Here is a 22,875-nt window from a genome sequence, read left to right on the forward strand (position 1 = left end):
TACTTGCATTCGGATCAGTGTCACGTGATGTTATAATGTTGTTTAGATTTTACAGCACAGAAAAAGGCCATTCTGCCCAACAGGTCTCTACCAGTTTTTATGTTCCACAAGAAACTCATCGCTCCCCCGCTCTATATTCAATCTTGTCAGCATATCCCTCGACTCCCTTTCCCTCATGCATTTATTCAACTTCCTCTTGAGTACATCTATACAAGGATCTCAACCACTCCCTTTGGTAGCAAGGTCCACATTCTCATCGATCACTGGATAAGGAAAGTTCTCCCTAATTTACATACTGGGTTTATCAGTGGTTTGCCAGTTCCATTCCCATGACGGGAATTGTCATGGGCGGGACAGAAAAATTAGTGGACCAGCCAAAGTTCCGGTGACTTCATGCAAGAATTTCTGGTCCTAGAAAATCCCGGCTTAACTTTCTTATATTTATGGCCCATAAACTTACTCTTCCTTTCCTTTTAATCTTTCTACATTACACTGGGTGGTCTGACCAATGCAAAGTAAGGTTTCATTTAGTTTTGGCCTAATGTTAAAGTCAAAGTTCTCTTCTTCACGAAACCCTCCTCCAATCCCATTGCCAAATTCCTGCCTCTTGCCCCCACCTTCCACGCAAAAAATAGGGAATTTTAGAACCGTTGCTTATATTTTAGTTTGGATTTCTCCTGCTTCTTGGAGTTTTATTTTTATTCGTTTATGGGATGTGGGCATCGCTGGCTGGGTCAGAATTTTTTGCCCATCCCTAGTTGCCCGAGGGCATTTAAGAGTCAACCACATTGCTTAGCTCTCCCAGGTCCAACTATTTTTAAAAAAAATTACGTTCAGTTTTCACTCAGAAGACCAGTTTTCCTCACCATGGTAATTAACAAAAGCTGGGGCAATTGCTGAGAAATGGTTTGTAATATATATTGGTGGCCATCCCACACCCAGAAATAGAGGCGAAGGAAAGGAAAAAGGTAACAGAGTGAGAAATTTAGAAGTTTTGATAGGGCAGACGTAGTGAATTTCTATTTGTTAGGAGATTTCAAAAACAAGGGGTCAGGCATATAACATATAGGAGACTACTTTCCGAATGTTCATGTCAGTGGGATCTTCTGGTCCTTCCGATGGTGCACCACGCCACGGGTTTCTCAGTGGCTTGGGGTGGATTCAGTGAGAAATCCCATTTGGGCCCAGATGATCCCATCACCGGCAAATGGCACGCCGTCTCCCGCTTTGAGAATGACACCACAGGGAACTCTGCCCATTTACTAATAAACTGAGCTGGAATTCAAGAGAAACCTCTTTACCAGAGAGTGGTGAGAATGTGGAAGTCCCTAGCACACAAAATAGTTAAAACAAATAAAATGGATGCTTTTAAGGGGCAGCTGGATAAGTACATGAGAGAGAGAGGGAGAAGAACAGAAGAGTATGTTGATAAGGTGAGATGAACTGGAGTGAGAGGCAGATCATGAAGGCATAATCTCCAATGTTGACAGGTTTCTATTAATTCGTTGGGTTTGGGAAACACTGGCTTAAGGTCAGCAGTCACTGTTCATTCCTAAACCCCGAGAGAAGGTGGTGGTTGGTGAGCCATCAGTTTGATAGAACTGAGTGGCTTGATTTGATTTTGATTTGATTTGATTTGATTTATTATTGTCACATGTATTAACATACAGTGAAAAGTATTGTTTCTTGCGGGCTACACAGACAAAGCATACCGTTCATAGAGAAGGAAACGAGAAAGTGCAGAATGTAGTGTTACAGTCATAGCTAGGGTGTAGAGAAAGATCAACTTAATACGAGGTAGGTCCATTCAAAAGTCTAATGGCAGCAGGGAAGAAGTTGTTCTTGAGTCAGTTGGTACGTGACCTCAGACTTTTATATCATTTTCCCGACAGAAGAAGGTGGAAGAGAGAATGTCTGGAGTGCTTGAGGTCCTTGATTATGCTGTTTGTTTTTCCAAGACAGTGGGAAGTGTAGACAGAATCAATAGATGGAGGCTAGTTTGAGTGATGAACTGGGCTTCATTCATGACCCTTTGTAGTTCCTTGTGGTCTTGGGCAGAGCAGGAGCCATACCAAGCTGTGATACAACCAGAAAGAATGTTTTCTATGGTGCATCTGTAAAGGTTGGTGAGAGTCATAGTGGACATGCCAATTTTCCTTATTCTGAGAAAGTAGAGGTGTTGGTGGGCTTTCTTAACTATAGCATCGGCATGGGGATACCAGGACAGGTTGTTGGTGATCTGGATACCTTGCTCGCTAGAACCATTTTAGAGGGCAGTTGAAAGAAAACCACATTACTGTGGCTCTGGAGTCACATGCAGACCAGACCGGGTAATCACAGCAGATTTCTTTCCCTAAAGGGCATTAGTAAACCAGGTGGGTTTTTACGACGATCAACAGTGGTTTCATGGTCGTCATTAGAACTCCAGATTGTTATTGAATTCAAATTTCACCATTGTGATGGGATTCGAACCCGGATCCCCGAATCTTGCCCTGGGTCGCTGCTGGTTTAGTGATAACACCACTATGCCGCCTGCCTCCATGGCCTCTGCATTGCTATGGAAACATCGCCACCATCATACCCATACCTGTTGGCCTGTTTCTGTGCTTTAGACTCGGTGCAACTCAAATGATGAGGTAAAGTTGAATGAATGCTGAGGGGATATCAGGGTGAAACTCTGCCAATCTTAAATTCAACCCCTCTACAACACCCATCACCCTCCAATTTCACCCCCGCGGCAAGGCTTTGCAATGTGAAGTCCCACGCCCCCATTAGATGGAACTTTATCATTCGTTAATGCGCATCTCCTTACGCCTTTTTCCTTTTCATCCAACAGAGTTGTCAGTGAAATGTGACTGATGTGAAGGCAGCTCGTTGCACGTAACACGCTGGAAGTAATTAAAATTGATAATTTAAAGAGTTCACATAAATATGCTAATGGCCTTTATCAATCTTCTCCCTCTTTATGTAAATTCTGAAATCCAGATGTTATGCCATTCACAAATCTTACATTTTATACCTTCGGTTCAAGGAAGGGGCAACAGACAAGCAAATGGGCAAAAATGTGCTTGGCTAGGACGTTGCCATGGAAACGCTTTGACCTCCAGTCAATTAGCCAGTGATATAAATCCAACAATTAATTATAATAGCCCGAGTGGTTGTAATTCTTCTCCGTCTGTTTAAAGCAGGGCATCTTCCAGACCCCATAAATCTCCTGTTTAAAAAGGTTGAATTTCAACACACAAAAGAAAGAAGTATTCGAGACGCCGGCACTTCAAGTTGATTGAGAGCTGGGGATGGGTGGGCGGGGAGGTGAGGCCGTGGAGGGGGGCGGGGGGGTGGGGGGGGGGGGGTGTGGAGCAGGGAATGCTCATCACTTGCCACTCGATACTTGACTTGATATTCCGAGTGCATTGCACCCCCATGAAACTTCAGGGATTGATCATTGAACTCTGAGAGGTCACTTTACAAAACAGTTTTTCCCCAACCCTACCCCGCTCTGTTGAGTTTGTTTGTGTCGGTACATTGTCAGTTTCAGGAATATGTTGTGACTGGTTCGGCCAAAGTAATCACACTTGGTGCTCTCTCTGCACCTTGATAGTAACATTTTGAGGCATTATGGTAATCTTTCCATTAAGAGTTGCATCAAAGGAACAACATATTTTCATTAGAGTAAGAAGTTCCCTTTAAGTCTTTGCAAGTTACTAACAAGTGAGGTGGCACCTTCTGAAGTGGTCGTAACTGATGGTGCAATTGATTGGATTAATTCCTGACCCACATTAAGGCTCCAGGTTTATAACAAAAACGTGTAAAACTCTTAAGCAGCTTGACAGGTTAGTTATTGGGAGGATGTTTCCTCTGGCTGCGGAATCTCAAACATCAGGTCACAGTTTCAGAAATAAGGGATTGGCCGTTTAGGACAGAGATGAGCAGAATTTCTTTCCTCAGAGGGTGGTGAATCTTAAAAACTCTCTACTCCAGCGGCTTAGTTGTTGAGAATATTCAAGATGTGGAGATGCCGGCGTTGGACTGGGGTAAACACAGTAAGAAGTTTAACAACACCAGGTTAAAGTCCAACAGGTTTATTTGGTAGCAAAAGCCACACAAGCTTTCGGAGCTGCAAGCCCCTTCTTCAGGTGAGTGGGAATTCTGTTCACAAACAGAGCATATAAAGACACAGACTCAATTTACATGAATAATGGTTGGAATGCGAATACTTACAACTAATCAAGTCTTTAAGAAACAAAACAATGTGAGTGGAGAGAGCATCAAGACAGGCTAAAAAGATGTGTATTGTCTCCAGACAAGACAGCCAGTGAAACTCTGTGGGGGTTACAAATAGTGTGCCATGAACACCATCCACCAGGTACACGGTACATACTCTTGCAACTCGGCCAACGTTGTCTACCTGATACGTTGCAAGAAAGGATGTCCCGAGGCATGGTACATTGGGGAAACTATGCAGACGCTGCGACAACAGATGAATGAACACCGCTCGACAATCACCAGGCAAGACTGTTCTCTTCCTGTTGGGGAGCACTTCAGCGGTCACGGGCATTCAGCCTCTGATATTCGGGTAAGCGTTCTCCAAGGCGGCCTTCGCGACACATGACGGCGCAGAGTCGCTGAGCAGAAACTGATAGCCAAGTTCCGCACACACAAGGACGGCCTCAACCGGGATATTGGGTTCATGGCACACTATTTGTAACCCCCACAGAGTTTCACTGGCTGTCTTGTCTGGAGACAATACACATCTTTTTAGCCTGTCTTGATGCTCTCTCCATTCACATTGTTTTGTTTCTTAAAGACTTGATTAGTTGTAAGTATTCGCATTCCAACCATTATTCATGTAAATTGAGTTTGTGTCTTTATATGCTCTGTTTGTGAACAGAATTCCCACTCACCTGAAGAAGGGGCTTGCAGCTCCGAAAGCTTGTGTGGCTTTTGCTACCAAATAAACCTGTTGGACTTTAACCTGGTGTTGTTAAACTTCTTACTGAGAATATTCAAGACAGAGATGGCCAGATTTTTGGACACGAAGGGATTCATGTGAGAGGGTGGGATGGGAAAGTGGAGTTGATATAGATCAGCCACAATCTTACTGAATGGTGGAATAGTTTGGCGTGTTTGTATGTCACATTCCAGCTTGTAATGACCATCGTGAGGCCCACAATGTGGACCTCTTAGAATACGAGCTCCCTGATTAAGACAGTAATGTGTGTCCAATCAGATAGTCCTGCCTGTGTACATAATGTGGAGTGTCAGGGTTACGTGCACCCCAGCTTTATACTCTGTACGAGGAAGTATCTTTCTGAGTGTTGCTGACTATGTAAATAAATCTAAATTTTGCGAAGGGACACCAGCCTCAGAGGAGTTAGTTACTGTTTATTTTGTTCTTATGTGGTGTCTCATTCCTGAGGGTGATAAATTGTACACCAGTACTTATTGCTAATCCCTAGTTGCCCTTGAGAAGGTGGTGGTGAACTGCCTTCTTGAACCGTTGCAGTCCACATGCTGTGGGTTGACCCACAATGACGTTAGGGAGGAAGTTCTAGGTTTTTGACCCAGCAACAGTGAAAAAACAGCAATATATTTCCAAGTCAGGATGGTGAGTAGCTTGGAGGGGAACTTGCAGATGGTGGTGTTCCCATGTATCTGCTGGCCTGGTGAGTTCCTATAGTTCATCTTGTAGATGGTGCACACTGATGTCACTGTGCGTCGGTGGCGGAGGGAGTGGATGTTTGTGGATGTGGTGCCAATCAAGCAGGCTGCCCTAGATGGTATCGAGCTTCTTGAGTGTTGTCGGAACTGCACTCATCCAGGCATCATACTCCTGACTTGTGTCTCTAGATGCTGATGGCTTTTGCGAAGTCAGGAGGTGAGTTACTCGCTGTCGGATTCCAAGCCTCTGACTTGCTCTTGTGGCCACAGTGTTTATATGGCTAGTCCAGGTCAGCTTTTGGTCAGTGTAGTCCCAGGATGTTGAGAGTGGGAGATTCAGTGATAGTAATGGCATTCAATCTTAAGGGCAATGGTTAGATCCTCTCTTGTTGGTGATGGTCATTGCCTGGCACTTGTGTGGCGCGAATGTTGCTTGCCACTTGTCAGCCCAAGCCTGAATATTGTCCAGGTCTTGCTGCATTTGGGCATGGACTGCTTCAGTATCTGAGGAGTTGCGAATGGTGCTGAACATGTTGCCATCATTGGCAAAACATCCCCACTTCTGATCTTATGATGGAAGGTCATTGATGAAGCAGCTGAAGATGGTTGGGCCTCAGACACTAACCCTGAGGGACTCCTGCGGTGATGTCCTGGAGCTGAGATGATTGACCTCCACCCGACATAATACTCTCCCCTTGTGCCGGGTATGACTCCAACCAGTTGAGGGTTTTCCCCTGATTCCCATTGACTCCAGTTTTGCGAGGGCTGGTTGATGCCACAGTTGGCATTAATGGGATGTGGGCGTCGCTCACTGGGCCAGTATTTATTTCCGGTCTTTGAGGACATTTAAGAGTCAACCACATTGCTGTTGATCTGGAGTCACATGTAGACCAGACCAAGTAAGGATGACAGATTTCCTTACATATATTTACAACAATTGACAATGGTTTCGTGGTCATCATTAGATTTTTAATTCCAGATTTTTACTGAATTCAAAATGTCACCCTCCGCCATGGTGGGATTCGAACCCCGCCCCCTAGTGCATTACCATGTATCTCTGGATTACTCGTCCAGTGACTCGTAATTGTCCCTCCAATGAAAACTTGATGTCACTCTCACCTCACCTCTGGAGTTCAACTCTTATGTCCATGTTTGAGCCAAAGCTGAAATGAGGTCAGGAGCTGAGTGGCCCTGGAGAAACCCAAACTGAGCGTCAGTGAGCAGGTTATTTCTAAGCAAGTACCAGTTGATAGGACTGGTAATGATGACCCTTCCATCATTTCACTGATGATCAAAAGTAGATTAGTGGGGCAATAATTGGCCGGGTTGGATTTATCTGGCTTTTTGTATACAGGACACATCAGGGCAATTTTCCACATTGCTGGGTAGATGCTAGTGTTGTGCCAGTAAACTACTTGAAGAGTAGTTGCGGCTGTACTGGCTGGGGGTATGCAGCAAGTCCTGGAGCACTTGTCTTCAGTACTATTACTGGAATATTGTCAGGGCCCATAACCTTTGTCAGTACCAAGTGCCTTCAGCTGTTTCTTGATATCATGTGGAGAGAATCAAATTGGCTAAAGACTGATATCTGTGATTTGGGAACCTCCAGATGAAGCCAGGAGTATGCGGCCTCTCTGTTCTTCGTGTTGAAATGTACCATCTCTATTACCTATATTGGAATGAATACACCCGCTATTTGTGAGCAGCTTTGGTCTCCGCACTGATCCCTGTGGAACACCACTTCCTTTTGATAGCCTGAGTAATCACCCTATGTTGACCCTATGGTCGGTTTTCTATTTTGTAAACAGCTTGCTGCCCATTGTGATGCTACTGTGTCTTTAAGGAATGTTTTTCTGGGCCTTTTCTATATTGTTGCCATGATGTCTGTTGTATATTTTTAATTTGGGCCTAAAGCAATGTCCTCGGGTTTTATGACCCTTTCGAATTGTTTGGGGGAAGGTTGATTGACAGGTCAAGGTCAGGTGGTTCCTTCACCAAGGAATCTAAGATTCACTTTCAGCTTGGCTGCTGACTAGTTAGAAGCTGAACTTCAGACTGAAAACTGTTTCTTTTCTCTCTCCCTAATATTGGAAGTTCTGCTGGCTCGCAGAAGCTGTTGGATCCAGACTGCAAGCAGTGTGTTTCTGGGTTTCTCCTTGGTATTGGAAATTTAGCTTTTGGTGGCTAGTTAGCTAGTAACTAGAGGCAAGGAGTGCCTCTGTCTCTTTAAATAGGCCAGAAGTGACTCTATCTCTATCTCGAGGTGTGCTGGGAACTACAGGATGGGGAAGTCAGAGTTTCAATTCTCCATCCAAAGAACAAGGTCCAGCATCACATGAGCATACTTACTTTCTGTGTTAAGCCTGGAACAGGGGTGTATGTTTGTAGGGGCGCTTGTGTTGGAACAGTATTAGTCGGTGTTCAGGTTTATACAATATCATGGTTGTTTCTTTTCTTGTTTGCAATTGGTGAAAGTCATTGCTAATTTTCTTTGTGTGGTAACTGTATTCTTAAATAAACTTTGTTTGATAAAAGCTCCCTAGTGGGTCATTTGAATCATACCTGGAGTGGAACATCTTATGCTTACCCCATGCCAAAATTCAAATTGCAAAACTTATGGTCTAGGCTGACTTTAGAAAACACCTTGGAGTTTCTAACACCATTCTGCTACTTGTCCCCATTTGCACAATCTCTAACCTTAGCCATGTGTTTTCAATGTACTCTCATATTGAAGGCCTTTTGAAAATCCTTAATTTATTATATCTGCTGCATTACCCCTATCTCTTCTTTCTATTACTTGTTTCGATAAACTCAATAAGGTTGCTCAAGCATAACTTACCCTTTTGAATTCAGTGCTGACTAGATGTTTTCAAATTACAAGTGTCAGTAACATTTCAATTATCTTTCCAACCATCGATTTTAATCTGTTTTATAGTTCCCTGGACATTGTTCCCGCTCCCCTTTCAAATATAGAAACAGCGCTATTAGAAAATGAGGGTAGGCTGTGTATTGGAGTGGGTGGCTAAATGTAAATTAATCAGAAGTAGGAGAAATGGAAATTAAGAAACAAATACTCCACAGCATTAACAAGCAATCAAATCTGAAGATCTTTTTAAGTAACGATTCATGAAATAGCAAGCACCAGATCATTGACCAATCAATTGACCCAGTTAATTTGTTCCAACTAGTTTCAGCATCCATTTTTCTTTTCTTGACTCTTGAGACATAATTGGAGATTAATGTTTAATGCGTAACAATTACATTAAATAAAATACCATTCTGAAAGAAAAAGTCTTTTTCATAAATCTTGCCAAAGTTAGATGTGATGACAGGGTACCTTTCACCTCATGTCTCGGTCCAAGTTCTGTTTGGAGTGTAGTCGCTGTGATAACAAGAGCAACGTCCACAGCTCGTTCTCACAAACAGCAGTGTGATAATCGCCAGGTCAGCTGTTTGTGTGATTTTGGTTGAGGTTGAAAATTAGATTGGACCAATGCTCAGTGTGGACTGGGCAACCCAAATCCATCTCCCAGCTTTCTCCAAAAACCAAATTCAAATTGAATCCAATTCAAGGTTCCCATAAGAGGATGGTGAATGCCTGGAATGCGCTGCCCAGGGAGGTAGTGGGAGCAGGTACGCTAGCGGCATTTAAGGGACAACTAGACGAACACATGATTAGGATGGGAATGGAAGGATACGGACTCCTTAAGTGCATACGGTTTTAGTTTCGGCAGGCATCATGATCGGCGCAGGCTTGGAGGGCCTGTTCCTGTTCTGTACTGTTCTTTGTTCTTTGTGAAAGACAAACAAGATCCAAACTGACTAGATAAGGCATTGCATTCCATCTTGGGCTTGATCTGACACTTGATCTTAGCCAGAAATTCTCCTTTTTTCCGGTAGTGGCTGTGGGATCTTCTTTATCCAGCTCAAAAACCAGATGGTGTCCTCTGTTCAACATCTCACCTGAAAAACGCCAACTTCCTCAGTCAGAGCAAAAACCGTACATTGGTGATTTGAGAACAAGGCCCATCGCCATCTAATCAGGTCAACTAGGGACTAGTAATAAATGGCAGCATTGGCAGTGATACCCACATCCCAGGAATGCATAAGTAAAATAGAAGGTTGGGCAAAATTAAGTGGGGAAGAAAGACGTTAGACGTTAGACGTTCGCTCTTGGTTTTCACTGTTTATCTGACGGGCAACTATGTCAGAAGGTCAAGGATCATCAGAACAGGAGGAGGCCATTCAGCCCTCGAACATGTTCCACTGCCATTTGGTTAGATCATGGCATGTACCTCAGCTCCAGTTTTCCACCTTTCCTCCATATCCTTTGATCTCATTGGAATGTATGAAATTGTTAAAGGGCTCAATGGGGCAAAACCAAGGCTAGAGCGGCACGCTGGCACAGTGGTTAGCACTGCTGCCTCACAGCGCCAGGGACCCGGGTTCAATTCCCGGCTCGGGTCACTGTCTGTGTGGAGTTTGCATGTTCTCCCCGTGTCTGCATGGGTATCCTCCGGGTACTCCGGTTTCCTTCCACACTCCAAAGATGTTTGTCCACGCTAAATTGCCCCTTAGTGTCAGGTAGATTAGTGGGTAAAATACTTGGAGTTACGGGGATAGGGCCTGGGTGGGATTGTTGTCAGTGCAGGCTTGAAGGGCCGAATGGCCTCCTCCTGTACTGTAGGGATTCTATGGTAGAGACTGTGCAGATGGAGCCAAGTAGCAGAATGGTCAGAAAGCTGTCTACAAAACAGAAAACCAACCATAGGTTCAACAGTAGTTACTCAGACTATCAAATGGAAGTGGTGTTCCACGGGGATCAGTGCTGAGACCAATGCTGCTCATAAATAGTGGGGTATACTCATTCCAATATAGATAATAGAGGTGGTACAATTCAATATGAAGAATAAGGTGGCCACATACTCCTGGCTTCCTCCGTCGGTCCCCAGTATTACGGATGCCAGTCTTCAGTCAATTTGAGTTTCGAAACCCTTTCCCTTAGCTGGGAAATCTAGAACGGGGTTAATTGCCTCAGGATAAAGGGTCGACCATTTAGAATTGCACGGAGGAGGAACCTCTTCAGTCAGAGGGTGATGAGTCTTTGGAATTCTGAATCCCAGAGCGCCCAGTTGTTGAATATACTCAAGACTGAGATAAACAGATTCATGGGTACAAGAAAAACCCAGGGTAGTGCGGATAAGCTGAGGTCGAAGGTCAGCCATGACTTTATTGAATGGCCAGAGCAGGTGTGAAAGGCTGAATGGCCTACTCCTGTTTCTGAGGAAGTTTCTTAAAACCTCGTTTTTGACAAAGCTTTGGTCACCAGTCCTAATACCTCTGACGAAGGGTCATCCAGACTCAAAATGTTGGCTCTATGCTCTCTCCACAGATGCTGTCAGACCGGCTGAGATTTTCCAGCATTTTCTGTTTATGTTTCAGATTCCAGCAGCCGCAGTATTTTGGCTTTTATCTAATATCTTTTTACCTGGTTCACTGTCAAATCTTGTCTGATCCCACTTCTGTGTCAAGGCTTAGGACATTTTACTCCACCTTTGCAGGTGCTACACGAGGAGTTTGGCACATCGCCCAGATGAGGCATTCATGTCGAGAGGGCTAGCATACAAAGGCAGGGATGTACTTCTGAGGCTGTATAAGGCTCTGGTCAGACCCCATTTGGAGTATTGTGAGTAGTTTTGGGCCCCATATCTAAGGAAGGATGTGCTGGCCATGGAAAGGGTCCAGAGAAGGTTCACAAGAATGATCCCTGGAATGAAGAGCTTGTCGTATGAGGAACGGTTGAGGACTCTGGGTCTGTACTCATTGGCGTTTAGAAGGATGAGGGGGGATCTTATTGAAACTTGCAGGATACTGTGAGGCCTGGATAGAGTGGACGTGGAGAGGATGCTTCCACGAGTAGGAAAAACTAGAACCAGAGGGCACAACCTCAGGCTAAAGGGCCGATCCTTTAAAACAGAAATGAGGAGGAATTTCTTCAGCCAGAGAGTGGTGAATCTGTGGAACTCTTTGCCACAGAAGGCTGTGGAGGCCAGGTCATTGAATGTCTTTAAGACAGAGATAGATAGGTTCTTGATTAATAAGGGGATCAGGGGTTATGGGGAAAAGGCAGGAGAATGGGGATGAGAAAAAAATCAGCCATGATTAAATGGCAGTGCAGACACGATGGGCCGAGTGGTGTAACTCTGCTCCTATGTCTTACAGTCTTATGAAGAAACTGTGAGGAGGCTGGCCACTCGAGGGTGCTGCTGAGCACAGTACAAGCCTTCATGGCCTTGTGCCAGTAAGTGAGATTGTAACGCAAGATTATTATTTCATTCTGTTCCTTAACTCAATTATATTTATATAGCTTCAACCAGAACAGTCTGTCAACACCATTTCCTGAGTCTTGTGCAGTCCTTTTAGTATGATGGCTGATTTCCCAGCCTAATTTATACACCCTTAAAAATCACATTTGCCAAAGCTATATTGTTAGAAAATAGGTTGCATTCAGGAAAATAATGACCCTTTGCTCAAATACAGTTGCCGTTTAACAGAACCGTCGAACCTTGGAGTCTTACAGAGGAGGTGATTCTGCCCATCATGCCTGTGACTGCTCTTGGAGATTAATGCCCAATTAGTGCCCCCTCCGCCCCCCCCCCCCACCCCCCCCCCCACCCCCGCCCCACCCCCCCCCCCCCCCCCGCCCCCCGCCCAGGTCTGTGCTCAGAACCCTTTACAAGTACTTAACAATTTCCTGTTGAGAGTTATTATTGAATCTGACCTTTCAGGCAGCCCTTTCCAGATCACAGGCACCGATTTCCAGATCTGGGGCGGCACGGTGGTTAGCACTGCTGCCTCACAGTGCCCGGGAGCCAGGTTCGATTCCCGGCTCGGGTCACTGTCTGTGCAGAGTCTGCACGTTCTCCCCGTGTCTGTGTGGGTTTCCTCCGGGTCTCCGGTTTCCTCCCACAGTCCAAACGACGCGCTACTTTTGTGCATTGATCTCAACAGGCGCTGGAGTGTGGCGACTGGAGGAATTTCACAGTAACTGCATTGCAGTGTTAATGTAAGCCTTACTCGTGAGTAATAAATACATTTTAACTTTAACAATTCACTGAGTTAAGAGAAAATCACCCCACCTCCCTCAGGTTTTCTTTCTCAATCAGCTCCAATCTGTGTCCTCGGGATAACAACCCTCCCCAGCCACTGGAAGCAGATTTTCCCCTCTCCCGACATGGATCGAGAGTTTTTCTCCAGAAGGAAATCTATTCACCCTGTGAAGAAAAACTGTCAACAATTCTGAAACAACCACGCACCAAAAATAACAGGGGAGAGAGACCCAGAAGGAATGAACTGCACACACAGAGAGAAGCAGAGCCAGATTGAGACACCGTTCCTAACAACGCAACCTCCCCCTGCAACCCAGGGTCCTTTTAGTTTTGGAAAAAATAAATACAGTTGCACTTTTGGAAACGTGCTGGGAGCAGGGTGAAATAGAACTGTAACCCGCCTGGTTATCATTGTTTCTCAAGCCATGTGGAAATGTCGATGCTCAATACCTGCATTTTTCCCAGTTTAATGGTCTCAGAGTTGGCAACACTCTGACCCTAGAGGGAGCTGCAATACAAAGGGAGCAAGGAGAGCAGGCTGGCGAGGATCTGCACTGAACAAAACGAGGACGCTTGTGAAGATTCGCTCGGCGGTGCAATTGAAGTTGAGCATTGCTGTAAAAAAAGAGACGTGCTGTCAAAGCTTTCCGCCTAATACTCATCAGGACAGAATCACAAAACATACCAAATCTCAAAGGGAGCATCAGTTTGTACTGCATGAAAAAAAGGGTGCTGGGTGATTGGCAAGTTGGTTCTGATTGGTTGAGACTTTTCCATGGGGAATGTACCAGGGTTCGCTAGATTGATTCCAGAGATGAGGGGTCTGACTTAAGAAGAGAGATTGGTCAGTTTAGGCCTGTGCTCACTGGAGTTTAGAAGAATGAGAGGAGATCTAATTGAGGTGTACAAGATGGTAAGAGGGATTGACAAAGTAGAAATGGAGAGGGTGTTTCCTCTTGTAAGACAATCTAGAATAAGGGGTCATAGTTTTAGGATAAGGGGCGGCAGATTTATGACAGAGATTAGGAGAAATTATTTCTCTCAGAGGGTGGTGAGTCTATGGAATTCACTACCCAGAGTGTGGTGGATGCTGGCACATTGAATAAATTTAAGGAGGAGATAGGCAGATAGTTAATTATTAGCAAGAGTTTGAAGGTCCATGGTGAACGGGCAGGAAAGTGGAGTTGAGGCCAAGATGAGATCAGCCATGATGGTATTGAATGGCGGAGCAGGCTCGAGGGGCTGAATGGCCCACTCCTGCTCCTAGTTCTTATGATTCTTATGAAATCGTTCTCCATGCTACTGTTTAATTTTTTAAAAAGCAGCAATGCCTGGATACGTTCTTTTTGCCTACAGAGGACAGGAATTTGCATATGAATATATGGAGCTTCTAGCAAGTGTAAATGAGCCCCATTGTGAGCCTAGCTGGTCATCTGAACCTCGACCAATCGGGGAAAACTTGTTAACCAATCAGCATCTTTTCCTTCTGTCGTATAAGTGTTGCGATTGTTTGAAATTTGGCATTCTTGCATCTCTCCTGACGAGTGTAAGATGAAAAGTTTTGACAGCATGTATCAATTTTCAGCAATGTACTTGTGAATACTCGAGATTACCCATTGTTCTACCTAGAGACAAGTCCTAATCCAGTGCCACACCCAAAGGCATTCATAACAGATGGGCTTTCCTGTGGTTTTCCCTCATGGTTTTCATCACCAGAGTAGTTTTTGCTGGGAGCTGGGGCTGAAACAAAGCTGAAGGGCCACCACCTACACTTTATACTGGGAAGAGAGTGGGGGAGTTTATCTGTGCCCATCAGACACCTGTACTCACATTGGAGTTGCACCTTAGTGTCCAGAACTGGCGTCCAAACCTTTCTCCTGACACAGAGGCTGGAATACTAACACTGAATCAGTGGCTACCTCAGGTTCTGTTTCTTTTTATTTGATTTATTATTGTCACATGTATTAGTATACAGTGAAAAGTATTGTTTCTTGCGTGCTATACATACAAAGCATACCGAAAGGACAGGGTGCAGAATGTAGTGTCACAGTCATAGCTAGGGTGTAGAGGAAGATCAACTTAACGCGAGGTAGGTACATTCAAAAGTCTGATGGCAGCAGGGAAGAAGCTGTTCTTGAGTCAGTTTGTACGTGTCCTCAGACTTTTATATCTTTTTCCCAATGGAAGAAGGTAGAAGAGAGAATGCCCCGGGTGCTTGGGGTCCTTAATTGTGCTGGCTGTTTTTCCAAGGCAGCAGGAAAGACAGTGGTAGACAGTGGTAGACAGTATCAGTGGATGGGAGGCTTTTCTCCTCCAGATTCGAGCATGGATGACAAGGCCAACATTTGATGCCCATCCTTAACTACCCTTGAGAAGATGGTGATAAGCCAGTTTCTTGAATTGCTGCAGTCCATGTGGTGTAGGTACACCCACAGTGCTGTGAGGGAGGGAGTTCCAGGATTTTGACCCAGCAATAGTGACGGAACAGCGGCGATGCATTACAAGTCAGGGTGGTGAGTGGCTTGGAGGGGAACTTACTTAGATGGTGGCGTTCCCATGTGTTGCTTCCCTTGTCTTCTAGATGGTAGAGGTCTCAGGAGGGATTTTACACCCTCGTTCGAGCGAGACCGGAAATTTCCACCCGAGGTCAATGGCCATTTCCATTGTCCGCCCCTTCCCCGCTCTGATTCTGTGACGGGCGAGGCGATGGAGTTCCAGCACATGGGTTTGAAATGTGTTGTTGATGAGTTGCTGCAGGGTATCTTGTAGATTTTCTTTTATTTATTAGAGTCACATGTAGGCTCACATTAACACTGCAATGAAGTTACTGTGAAAATCCCCGAGATAGTTCACGCTGTTGTCACTGTGCATCAGTGGTGGAGGGAGTGAATGTCGAAGGTGGTGGAAGGGTACCAATCAAGTGGGCTGCTTTGTCCTGGATGGTGTTGAGCTTCCTGAGTGTTGTTCACTCATCCAGACAAGTGGGGACTATTCCATCACACTCCTGACTCCTGCCTTGTAGATGGTGAACAGCTTTGGGGAGTCAGGAAGTGAGTTACTTGCTGCATAATTTCCAGTCTCTGACCCGCTATTGCAGCCATGGTATTTATATGGCTAGTCCAGTTGAGTAGCCCCTAGGATGTTGTTGATGGGGTGGCGGGGGGTGGGGTTGATAGAATCATAGAAACCCTACAGCGCAGAAAGAGGCCATTCGGCCCATCGACCATCTGCACCGACCATAATCCCATCCAGGCCCTACCCCCACATCCCGACATATTTACCCGCTAATCCCTCTAACCTACGCATCTCAAGACACTAAGGGGCAATTTTAGCATGGCCAATCAACCTAACCCACACATCTTTGGACTGTGGGAGGAAACCGGAGCACCCGGAGGAAACCCACGCAGACACGAGGAGAATGTGCAAACTCCACACAGACAGTGACCCAAGCCGGGAATCGAACCCGGGTCCCTGGAGCTGTGAAGCAGCAGTGCTAACCACTGTGCCACCGTGCCGCCCAGTGATGGGTTCAGTGATGGGAATACCATTGAATAGTACGGGGAGATGGTTAGATTCTCTCTTGTTGGAGATGGTCATTGCTCAGCACTTGTATTTTATTAAAGTTTCATAAAGTTTATTTATTTGTTAGGCTCAAGTAGGCTTATGTTCACACTGCAATGAAGTTACTGTGAAAATCCCCGAGTCGCTGCATTCCGGTACCTCTTTGGGTACACTGAGGGAGAATTTAACATGGCTAATTCATCTAACCTGCACTTTTTGGACTGTGGGAGGAAACCCAGTAAGAAGTCTAACAACACCAGGTTAAAGTCCAACAGGTTTATTTGCTAGCAAAAGCACGAGCTTTTGGAACAGGCTGTCCCATCGTCAGGTGGGTGGGAGTTCAATAAACCTGTTGGACTTTAACCTGGTGTTGTTAGACTTCTTACTGTGTTTATCCCAGTCCAACGCCGGCATCTCCACATCGAGGAAACCCACACAGACATGGGGAGAACATGCAAACTCCACACAGACAGTCACCCAAGCCAGAATTGAACCGTGGTCCCTGGCGCTGTGAGGCTAACCACTGTGCCATCGTGCTGCATGAATGTTACTTGCTACCTACCAGCTCAAGCCTGAATGCTTCCCAGGTCTTGTCCACCCAGAGTTGGTAAAAAGCTGAGCTCAGTCCGTATAGACGTGGGTGTGACATTGACTGCCAATTGAAATCCAGGCTGGCCCGGCTGCCTCACAGCGCCAGGGACACGGGTTCGATTCCCGGCTCAGGTCACTGTCTGTGCAAAGTCTGCATGTTCTCCCCATGTCTGCATGGGTTTCCTCCGGGTGCTCCGGTTTCTTCCCACAGTCCAAAGATGTGCTGGTTAGGTGCATTGGTCATGCTAAATTCTCCCTCAGTATACCCGAACAGGCGCCAGAGTGTGGCAACTGGGGGATTTTCACAGTAACTTCATGCCAGTGGGAATGTAAGCCTATGGGCCCGATTTTACCAAAATTCCAGGCGTGAAATCGTGGTAAAGTTGGGCGTCGGGCCTAAAACGCAGTCCAGACCTGACCCAAGACCAATCGCGCCTTTACCAACGGCCGATCCGGGCGCCAATCCGGCGCACGCCCGAATCGGCCAGTGGGCCGATTTAAATGCAATTGCATGCATTTAAATTGGCATAATGAAGCCCGTGCCCAACTTACCCAAGGATTCCCACTTTACAAGGCTCCGATGCGATCGGCGCCCGCGCATTTACTGTGTTGCTGAATTCAAGTCCGATAGGGCTTCAACTCAGCAACTGAACCGCCGAATCACCCCCGACCACCCTTCGCAGACCACCCCGCGAACCACCCCGGCAGCCCACCAGCCCCCCCTCCCACCCCCGATCAGACCACCCTGGGACGCAGGCCCCGCCAGCAGCCCACCCCCCCTCCCCCACCCCCCCCCCCCCCCCACCCCCCCACCGGGATCGGACCCCCCGGGCTCCCGACCAACCCTGATCGCTGGTGTACGTCGAAAGCATCTTGCGGTCCTGGATCCTGGCCTTGCTCCAGGGGTCCTGATGTAGGATGATGTCTCTTCACTTGTGGGGGGGGAGGGGGGGTGGGGGGGCTTGGGGATGTGACATCTCTTCCCTGAGGGGGGTGGGGGGGGGATGTGACGTCTCTTCCCTGAGGGGGGGTAGGGGGAGATGTGACGTCTCTGCCCCTGGGGGGGGGGGGGGGGGGTGGAGACATCACATTCCCCCCCCACCCCCCCTTAGGGAAGAGACATCACATTCCCCCCCCCCGCCCCACCCCCAGGGAAGAGACATCACATCCCCCCCCTACCCCCCCGCCCCCCCTCAGGGAAGAGACATCAGATTCCCCCCCCACCCCCCACAACCCCCTCAGGGAAGAGACGTCAGATCCCCACCCTAGCCCCCCCCCTCAGGGAAGTGACGTCAGATCCCCACCCTAGCCCCCCCCCTCAGGGAAGAGACGTCACATTCCCGCCCCCCTGCCACCAGGGAAAGTCAAAGGCAGTGCAGAGAGCAGTGCTGTCAGCGCTGCCTTTGACTTTTGCGCTCGGGCGTGCTGAGTGCTGTCGGGTTCGAACTGCGCATGCGCAGGTCGGCGCTCCGACAGATGCAAATGCACTAGGCCCCGCCCACTGGACCCACGCCAAAAAAAGGCATGTGGGGGCGCTGGAGCGGGGCTGCCGGGCGCGGGTCTGATTTACCACCGCACCCGGCACTTAGAGCCGATTTGGTAAAATCGGCCCCTATGTGTGACACTAATAAATAAACTTTAAACTTTAACCCGATATTCGTCTTACCTGGGCAATCTGGAGAGGGGTTCAAACCCATCATTCTCTGACACAGAGGGAGGAATGCTTCCACTCGGCTAAAGGCTTGTACCAAATGTGATATAGTATTGAACAGGCATTACAATTTATGTTTCATTGATATGTGAACTAAATGGTTGAAGTGTTGCCATATTTGTACCCACCTATCAGTGTAAGTGATGGGAATCTGCTGCGGTGCTCCTCGGCTAGGAAAATGGGGCTGAGTTAGTCAGGGCTTTTTTTGTTGATCACTCTGTACATGATCAAAGAGAAGAGTGATTTGCATTTATATAGCGCCTGTAACAAATTGCTCTCTGGTCAATGAAGTGCAGTCATTGTTACAATGTAACAATATGGCAGCCAATGAGCATTGGCCAGATAATCTGTTTTAGTGATGTTGGCTGAGGTGTAAATATTAGCCAGGACACCCCTGTGATCATCTCCGCCCTTTGAATGATTTCCTCGGACTTTATAACATTCAACTGTTAGTACACACAGAGCACCTCATCCGAAAGATGGCATCTGTGACAGTGCAGCGCTCCCTGAGTACCGACCACTGTCAGACTGGATCCTAAGGTCAAGTCTTTCTTGCTCAGCGGGATCTAAAAGGTGTGGATAGAGAAACAAATTCCATTAGCAGAAGGGACGACAATTGGGAAGGAGATGGCCAGTGATATTTTCACTCGAATCCAGAAACTCAACTAGGACCCGGGTTTGAATCCCGCCACGGCAGATGATGGAATTCGAATTCAATGAAAAATATCTGGAATTAAGAATCAACTGATGACCATGAAACCATTGTTGATGGTCGGAACAACCCCTCTGGTTCACTAATGTCCTTTCGGGAAGGAAATCTGCCATCCTTACCCAGTCTGGCCTACTTGTGACTCCAGCGCCACAGCAATGTGGTTGACTCTCAACTGCCCTCTGAAATGGTCTAGCCAGCCACTCAGCTCACTACCACCTTCTCAAGGGCTATTAGGGATGGGCAATAAATGCCAGCCAGCCAGCGACGCCCATGTCCCACGAATGAATTTAAAAAAATAGATTTAAGGTGCATATCAACGGGAGGGAAAATATCTTGACCCAGTGAGTGTTTAGGACATTCCCTGAGATTGTGGTGGAGGCAGATTTAACCATGGCTTCAAAGGGGAACTGGATAAGCACCAGAAGAAAAATTAACTTGTATGGAAATGGGGATAAAGCAGGGAAATGGGACTACCTAAGTTGCTGATTTTGCTGAGAGATGGCATCGGCTTGATGGGCCAAATGGCCTCCTTTCTGTGCTGCAACCAAAAACCTCCCAACTCACTTCAGAAAATTGAGCTCAGCTATGGTGGACCTCCCATGGGCAACAGCCCCTCACTGGATCCTCAATCTTTATCAGTCATCATTGAGACGAAAAGATGAAGCATGAGACACGGTGAATTGGTTAATGCTGCTCACATCAGCAGCTGATAGGAATTGCATTTGTTCTCCAACTTTCTCTCTCCCGTAATTAAAATTACAAACCTGGAGGGTTTGTTCTTTTTCTTTAACCTGGGATGGCAGAGATAAGTTAACGATTGATCTGATAATTACTGTTTCATGTCCTTTGACAGACTTCAAAAGCAGTCGTTGCGTTGTGGAGTTGGTCCAATTCTTGCCTGTGGTTCGTTTGATGTTAGATGTCCTGTGCAGTTGCTGACTGTTCCACTTGTGGTTTACACGCATGAGAGTGAGTTCCAAGGGAGAGGGACGACGTTAAACTAGCTCCACCGCGAGACACCCTTGTGTGGCGATCGGATTTAGATTCTCAACAGCTGGATTGAAAATCCCCACAAGCATCCCCTGGTGAAAGATCAAACGCCTCTGGGAGATTAACTCCAATTCTCAGCAATGCAATTAAGAAGTAGGAGACAGCGAGAGCGATTGGATGCAGGCTGCCACTTGTCATATCTCCGGTACTTGCTGCCACGCTCATGCAGAGGACTCCTCACAACATGCAGTCTTCAACGGTCATCTTCGTGAATGAGTCAAGTGGTCAAAATGGGAATGAACTGAGGGAACGTTGTCGCAATGTTGTCCTTTTATATTTATCAGTCCGGGCTCCCCTGATCCCTCACTGAAGTGAAGGTAAAGTCGCCGAAGTCGCACGTGACCAGAGGCTGCTCTCTCTCCTCTTTACGGGGAGAGCTGACTGGTGGTGATTTAACCTGAGGATCACCACACCTCAGACGAGGGACAAGGTTGAGAAGGTGGGGCCTTCATGAATAACCTCAGTTGGTATGGGAATTGAACCATAAAACCATAAGACATAGGAGCAGAATTAGGCCACTCGGCCCATTGAGTCTGCTCCGCCATTCAATCATGGCTGATATTTTCCTCATCCCCATTCTCCTGTCTTTTGCCCATAATCCCTAACTCTCGTATTAATCAAGAACCTATCTATCTCTGTCTTAAAGACACTCACTGACCTGGCCTCCATAGCCTCCTGCGACAAAGAGTTCCACAGATTCACCACTCTCTGGCTGAAGAAACGCCTCCTCATCTCTGTTTTAAAGGATCGTCCCTTTAGCCTGAGGTTGTGCCCTCTGGTTCAAGTTTTTCCTACTAGTGGAAACATCCTCTCCACGTCCACTCTATCCAGGCCTCGCAGTATCCTGTAAGTTTCAATAAGACCCCCCCTCATCCGTCTAAACTCCAACGAGTACAGACACAGAGTCCTCAACCGTTCGTCATACGACAAGCTCTTCATTCCAGGGATCATTCTTGTGAACCTCCTCTGGACCCTTTCCAAGGCCAGCACATCCTTCCTTAAATATGCTGTTGGCATCACAGACCAGCCAACTGAGCTAACTGACCACCTTCCCCCCTCCCCCCCCCCCCCCCCCCCCCCCCCCCCCCCCCCCCCCCCCCCACCTCACTGAAGTGAATGAATGTGACTTGACCAGGTGGACATTCCTCACAAGTGCTGGCAAGGTTCAGCACGGGCTGGTTACCCTCGGAGAGCTTCCCAAATGAATTCCCAACCAATACGGGCTTACTTGTGCTTCCGAGAGGGTTCATTGGAAAGGGATCAGAACCGGCTGCCCTGCCTGCTTCCAGCTCCCTAACCCCAGGGGCCGGGTGGGTGTTTTGTGGTCAGACCAAATGTGCTCCCTCTCACTGGAGCTTTGGCGAAATTAAACTCTGAGAGCAGAGAAACAAATCTTGTAAATGAGAGGAGGAGACACTTACATCTCCTGAGCTCAGGGACGTCTCAAAGCACTCTATAGCTAATGAAATGTAGTCACTGCCGCAAGGACTGTTGCAGCCAATTAGCTTCAAACAAAATCCCACAAAACAGCAATGAGCTAAATAGCAAAGAATCTGTTTTGTCCTATAATCGTGGTTGAATCTCTGAATCACAGAGGTATTAAAGTGCAGAGGGAGACCATTCAGTCCATCGTGGCTGCACTGGTTTGCCAAATGAGTGCCACTCCCCCACATTCTTCCTTTGCAGGTAACAGTGCAATTCCTTTTTGAATGGCTCGATTGAACCTGCCTCCACCACACTGTCAGGCAATGCATTCCACACCCTAACCACTCACGGTGTGAAAATGCTTTTTCCCCCTCATCGCTTTTGCTTCTTTTGCCAATTAATTTAAACCTGTGTCCTTCCGTTCACAAGCCTGTCACAACTGGGAACAGTTTCTTACTATCTACTCTGTCCAGACTCCTCATGATTCTGAATCTCCTTTCAAATCTCCTCTCAATCTTCTCTTCGCTAAAGGAAATAGATCCAACATCTCCAATATTCCACAATACTCCAGTTGAGGGTGAACTAATGTTTTATACAAGTTCAATATAACTTCCTTGCTCTTGTACTCAATGCCCCTAATAATAAAGCTGAGATTACTGTAAGTTTTTCTAACCACACTTTCAACTTCTCCTGCTACCTTCAATGACTTATTACTTAGATATGTACCCAGCTCCTTCTGCTCCTGTACCCCCTTATAGAACTCTACCTTTGTTTTATATTGTGTCTTCTTGTTCTTCCTGTCAGAATGAATCACTTCATGTTTCTCCACATTGAACTTCATCTGCCACTTGTCTGCCCAATCCACCCACCTGAAGGGATAAACATTGGCCAGGACACCAGAGAACTATCTGAAAGACAGCACCTCTGAAAGTGCAGCATTCCCTCAGTACGGGCACTGTGTGTGTCAGACTGGCTTGTACACTTTACTCTCTAGACTGGAGATTTTTTAAAAATTACTTTGTGGGACATGGGCGGCGTCACTGGCTGGCCAGCAT

The sequence above is a fragment of the Mustelus asterias genome, chromosome 17 (genome assembly GCF_964213995.1).
Source record: "Mustelus asterias chromosome 17, sMusAst1.hap1.1, whole genome shotgun sequence".
Classification (NCBI taxonomy): Eukaryota; Metazoa; Chordata; class Chondrichthyes; order Carcharhiniformes; family Triakidae; genus Mustelus; species Mustelus asterias.